The sequence below is a fragment of the Benincasa hispida genome, chromosome 9 (genome assembly GCF_027475165.1).
Source record: "Benincasa hispida cultivar pf3 chromosome 9, pf3_genome.v1.1, whole genome shotgun sequence".
NCBI lineage: Eukaryota > Viridiplantae > Streptophyta > Magnoliopsida > Cucurbitales > Cucurbitaceae > Benincasa > Benincasa hispida.
In genome coordinates this window covers 96,652,228-96,658,926 of record NC_143486.1, presented here as the reverse complement: position 1 = coordinate 96,658,926, position 6,699 = coordinate 96,652,228, and the positions used below count along the sequence as shown (strand labels likewise).

The window sequence follows — 6,699 nt, the reverse complement described above, 5'->3', positions numbered from 1 at the left end:
TCCCAATAAATAATCAAATTTGAAATTTAAATGTAATATTTATATAATAATAATAATAACATAACATTAGATAACTATACTAAATAAATATGTAAAAGCTAATCGAGAGGGGAACGGGACGGGGACCACGGAAAAATTGAACATCTCTAATTGGAAGTTGTCTTTGAAAAGAATTGGCTTTGGTAAATTTTAATTTTAAATTAGAAAATATTAATTCCTGTATTTAATATTAAATTAGTAGAATTTAGTTATATGAATTAAATTAGATTTATTGTTTCAATTATTTTTGTATGGATAATTAATAAATATTTAAATTTTAGCTAAATTTATTTATTCAAAGTAATTTTTCTAAAAAACGATTCAATTAAAATTTGAAAGTAGATACGATAAAATATATTAATATGAAAAGATATTATTATAATGTATTTATTCAAACCATTAACAAATTAACAAATTTTTAGGAAGCTAAATCTAAGGAGTGATTGTAATGGACGGTATTTATAGGAACAATAATAAAATGTATTAACAATATTTTTTAAAAAAACTACAAAGATAGCCAAGTCTATCAAAAATAAACTTTTATGTGGATAGATTCTTACCAGCAACATAGTCCGTCACTGATAGACTATCTAGATTTTGTCATATTTGTAATTTGTAATTTTATGTTATATTTGATAATAGTTTGGGTAATATTTGCAACCAAATCTAAAGGTTAGTATGTATCAGTTTTTACACATGAGCTAAAAAAAAGGTGATTAAAATAAATTAATAAGGTCGGTTTGGCAACCATTTGGTTTTTTGTTTTTTGTTTTTAAAAATGAAGCCTACATACTCCTTTCACCTTTAAATTCCAATGTTTTCGAATACCAAATCAAATTTAATAGTTTAACTCGTTTTTAGTTTTTTAAAATTCGATTAAAAATTTAATTCTTATATTTAAAAGATAACTACAGATCATTATAAAAAGATGAGAAGAAATAAACTTAACTTTCAAAAACTAAAAATAAAAAAACGAAATAGTTATCCAACAAAATTTAAATAATTCATTTTACAAAATAAGAAAGGTAGTTCAGATTATCTTAGTCATTACCCTTGATTCCAAAAGAAGCCTAAGTACTCGTTTTTCAAAAATAATAATAATAAAAATAATCAACATTATCAAATAGAAGCGCTTACATAGTTACATTACAAGTTTAGTTAGTCCCTGAACAATTCATGTCAACTTTATTTCAAGGCCATTAACATGGATAATAAGCTTTTTAACTTAAAATGTCTGATGAGTTTAAATTTTCTAATTTTAATTTTATGTCTAACTGCGTTTTTAATTTTATATTGTGATCTTTAATATTAAATATGTATTTGAAATCCATTTTAACGGTTTAATTTAATTAATAATTTATTTTGAAATAAATTGGAGTGTTGACAACCACTAAAATAGCTTTTTAAGTGTATTTTAATCAATTTTTATTAAAAGTGTTTAAATAAAAATGAATCTTTTAAAAGTTTTTTTTTTTTCTAAACGTGCTCTAATTCTTTTTAAGTTTGCACTTTTTGACGAATATAAAATCAAATTTTGATGTTCAAATTTATATAAAACAGTTTTTTTTTTAAAAAAAAAAAAAATATAACATGATTTATTTGATACTTCACAAATTTCAACATTTAAAGATTTATTAGCCAGACAATTAAAAGTTACGAAGCGATGATATTATTTGAAGGTATATTATTAGCCAATGAATTAGGGTTCTATCCACTTTACGGTGAGATAGATCCCTTGATGTATATTATTAGCCAAATTATAGGGTTTTATGTAAACATATAGTTATATAACCTTATTAAATGATATAAGCAAATAAAATAATGTATATTAAAATTGTAAGGATGTTATCATTTTTATATTTTTTTTAAAAGTAAAGCCACGTAGAATTATATATCTTTATCTTTTGAATCATTTTCTAATTTCGCATTTTAAATCTTTATTATTAGATGACAAATATTTTTGCATTATATAATTAACTTTTCATTATCAATTCGTTTATGTTTTATTCAACTTGAAGATCATTTTTAGTAACATTATTTAAAATTATAGATCAGTGTTAACCGTTCTTGTTTCTTGATTATCTTCTTTCTTATTAAGTCAATTTTTCTTATTAAGATCATTTTTAGTAATATTTTTAGTAACATTATTTAAAGTTAAAGATCATTCTTATTGTTATTTAAAAATAATAGATAGATGATTAACGAAAAATGATAAAAAAGAGTGGAAACAGAAAAAAGTTTTACATTTTAATTTTATATTTTCAAATGTTTAGAAACTAAATTTATAATTAAATTTATAGTGTTTAAGATATTAAATAAGTTGCAATATAATATTTAAAAAAAATAAAAATAAAAAATTATAATATTCGATTAGCTTAAAAACTACACTTACGTTATTTTAAAGTGCAAAAGAAAAAGTACAAAATTAAAATAAAAAGAGAAAAAAGCGAGAGAGAAAAAAGGAGTAAAAAAACACGAGTGTAAATGGGCTTCAATTTGTATTATTTCTTTTAATTTTAAACCGGGAATGGATGGAAAGATGTCAAGAGATGATATTAAAAACTAAATATTGAAATAATAAATTTGAAAACCATAGTACATTAATAATTAGGTTTTAAAAAATACAATATTAATATTGGAAATTATCGTGTTTATAAATTTAATTTTAAAAAATTAAATATCAAAATAGCTATTAAACATAGCATAAGTGTGTTGAAATTTTATAAAGACAATCGAGTGACACTATCCTAGAAATGTTTTTCCCATCTCTATCTAATGTCGTCCTTGCCATATCCTCAATCTCAAAGGATTTTTGTGTCAGTCGTGGAATCTTTTTGATAAAATTCTTCACTACTTTTTCCTTTGCAATTTCTAAAATTTTAAAGGGATTGTTTTTAAATATAGAAAAATGAATAAAAATATTTATAAAAGATAGCAAAATTTTAGAATATCAATGATAGATGCTAATAGATACTAATAGACTTCCATCAGTGCCTATCAGTGACATTGATATCAGTGTCTATGAACGTCTATCCTTGATAGTTTTAAAATTTTGTTATATCTTATAAATATTTTCAACAGTTTTATCATTTGAAATAGAGTTGATTATTAGTTACACCCATTTTTTAAATTCATTCTTTAATTACACGACTAAAAAAATGTAAAACTATTTTTTAGGAAAAAAAAAATCCAGAGATAAGTTGTGACTTGACAAATGAACAAGTGGCAAAAACGAAATGCACTAAAATATATTTCTTAAACTATACCTTAAATAGCATTAAAATACATTTTAAAGTTAAATTTTGGATAAATTAATAAACCAGATTATTTGTTATTTTTAATTATTAAATGATGCAAATACTTTCAAATAAACTTTTTTTTTTATAAAGCAAATAAACTTAATTAAAACGAAAATATTTTATTTGCTAGATATGGATTGACGGGGAGGGAATAAAAAATAAAATACGCTGTCTCGAATTTTAGGATTTTTTGCTAATTTGGGGAAAGGAAAATGGATAAAATTGGGCCACTTGGAGTTTTTAATTTTTTAAAAAATGGGCTCGTTTTATTTTTAAAAAAAATGTTTTTGAGACTCTTTGTTATATGAAAGGTCACACATGCTCTGGTCCAATATTTAAACTCGTCCACTTTTACTTTTATTCAAATTTCTCTTCTTCTTTCTCAGAATAAACATAATTTAACTAGTATAGTATTCGTATCCACAGATTTAATTCAACTCGCATAGTGTAATCCTTACAAATTTAGCCACTAAATTTTAAAATTTATATTTATTTGATCCCTAACATTTTAAAATCGTTTGTGTTTAATAAATCCAAAATTTAAGAATATATACTATGTTTATGAATTTTCAATTATGTGTTTAATAAGTTTCTAATATAGTCAAGAATTCAAAAGTTTAATTTTGTCGGTTAAAGTTTTATTCTTAATTTTGTATCTAAATAAATCTATGAGTTCAAAAAGTTCTCGAACAACTCGAGGATCTATTAGATATAAAATAAAATGTCAAAAACATATTGCGCACACATATAAAAAGACAATTAGTTTTTAGACATTTTCTAAAATATAATAAACTATTAAACATAAAATTGAAAGCCAACCAATATACATTTAAAGGTTTAGAGATCACAATCTAAAATTGATGACTGCACTTATAATTTCAACTAAATTTAAATATATTTTAAAAAAACGAAAAATTACTTTCTAGTCATTGAGTTTTAAAGTAACATATGTTTTTTATTTCTAAGATTTTAAAATGTAACTCTTTACTCGAATTCTTAAAAGTAGGTTTAAAAGACGGTTGAATATCTTTTAATATATATATATATATATTTTAAATGTTGACATGACGTTATAAATTATAGAAGAATATAGAATGAGGGTAGAGGGAAAAGATATTGTTTTTGCAACTATTATTTTTAATATAAAATGTCATGTCAACATTTAAAATAATAATAAAAAAAAATCAATTAGAACCATTTGAACTTATTCTAAAAAAACCTCATGAGATAAAAAGTAACTTTCCTATCATCATTCCCTTTTCTTTAAAATCGAATTTCGAATAATATCAATTTATATTCCTAAATTTAGAAGGTTATATTAATTAAAACTTTTAATTATTGTATGTGTATGATTTACACTCTTACAATACTTTGTTATTAAAAAATCAATTAAAATTTAGAATTGTATCAATTTAAATTCTCAATCAAGATTTTATCATCAATTTTAATAGCCAATTTTTTGAAACTAATATTTGAATAAGCTTATACATGTGTGATTATATATACATGAATGATTTTCAAATCTAATGATAATAAAGAGTTTAAATTAATTATTATTTTTAAATACTAAATTAATTCGCTTATAAAGATACAAATTATAAGTTTTTTCGAATTAAATCTTAAAAACGTGTACAATGATATATTGAAAAATGTAATTTAAATTGCTATGAGTTTTGGGATCCATATATGTATTTATATTTTAAAAAAGATATGTATCTTTAAGGCTTACTTCTCCTGAAAGGAAACAATCGAATCAAAATTATCCACAATTTCACACTATAAAAGACCTCCGATTATCGCAATTTTCTCTGCCACTTTTCGAATTAGAGAAATTACAATTTCCGATTTATTTTTCCTTTATTAAATTAAATATCACTCTATGAATCATTCTTTTAATCCTTTCGCGGCCGCCGCTCCCATCGCCGTGCCTTCCGCTCCGGACTTGAGAATCGGCTTCGGATCCTTCTACATTCCGAAGCAAAACTCGCTCGGACCACAAGGAGAGGATGCTCACTTCATCTCCACACCGGACAAAGTCTTTGGAGTGGCGGACGGCGTCGGTGCTTGGGCGGAGGAAGGGATCGACTCCGGCGAGTATGCCAGAGCATTGATGGCGAACTGCGCCGCCGCAGCAGCGGCGGACGTAGACGGAGATCCGAAGAGGATTCTAACGAAAGGTTACATGAAAACAACGAGGATTCTCGGATCTTCAACCGCCTGTATAATCGCTCTGAGAGGTAATGCGTTGAAGGCGGCGAACATAGGCGATAGCGGATTCATGATCTTCAGAAAGAAGAAACTCGTTTTTGTATCGGTATCGCAACAACACCAATTCAACTGTCCTTTTCAATTGATGGCTGGATTTGATCTTGGATTGCCGATACAGCCTTGGGAGTGTAGAGTTGAAGTTTCGGCCGGAGATATCGTCGTCGTCGGTACAGATGGGTTATTGGACAATGTTTTCGCGAGCGAGATCGAGAAGGTTCTGAAAGAGGAGGAACGAGTTGACCCGGGAAAATTGGCTTGGCGATTGGCTGGGTTAGCATTGAGGAACTCGTTTGATAAGTGTAGAACAACGCCGTTTTCGGCTGCGGCTAGAAGGGCGGGGTTCTCGTGCGACGGAGGCAAGATTGATGATATTACGGTGATTGTTGGACACGTTCAAGAAGGCAAAGTAAAGCGTTTCTGAATGAAACCAACTTATACGATTTTGTAGGTTTTTGTTAATTGTTTATTACTAAAAATAAAGAGTTCTTTTTTTTTTTCCTTAAAAAATATATTTTAGAATTTTGACTTCATCTTCTTAGTAATTTCATTTATGATGAAGTTGTCTACATGAAATATGTAAACATATGATACGATATATAATGGTTATATGAGAAAATTTTGATGGATGTATTTATTTAGTTTGGAATAATTTATTGGATGTGCCAAATTCAGACAAGAAAAACAAAAAAAAAATTAGAGAGAAATTGCCCAATGAAAGAATAACTTTAATGCCAAAATCAAAGATTAAAATACTATAAAATAAAGAAGTTAAAAGTTTAATTAACTATGTAAAAGAAAATTGAAAATTAACATGTACCAAGCTTTTTTTTAGAAACAACAAATTAGTGAATGAATTACGCGCATCTAGTGTAATGGTATCCGAGTGAGTTTTACGGGCCGACTGGACCAGAAGCTTCTCACCACGGAGTTCTTCTGAATTTTGAATTGTTTTCAAGATCCTCTGTGCTAGTTCTTTTTATGAGGCACAAACGGGAGAATTTCTCTGGCTCGATATGTTCCTCAAAAAATCCGATTCGTGCGGATTCTTCCCCATCCCTACTGCTTATATTAAAACTTTCCAAGGCCCGCCTCA

General features: G+C 26.3%; 1 pseudogene; it reads left to right on the top strand.

The window, feature by feature from the left end:
* The first annotated feature begins 5,217 nt into the window (after window positions 1-5,217).
* LOC120084988 (putative protein phosphatase 2C 55 pseudogene) lies at window positions 5,218-6,027 on the top strand (annotated as a pseudogene).
* The last annotated feature ends 672 nt before the right edge of the window (window positions 6,028-6,699 follow it).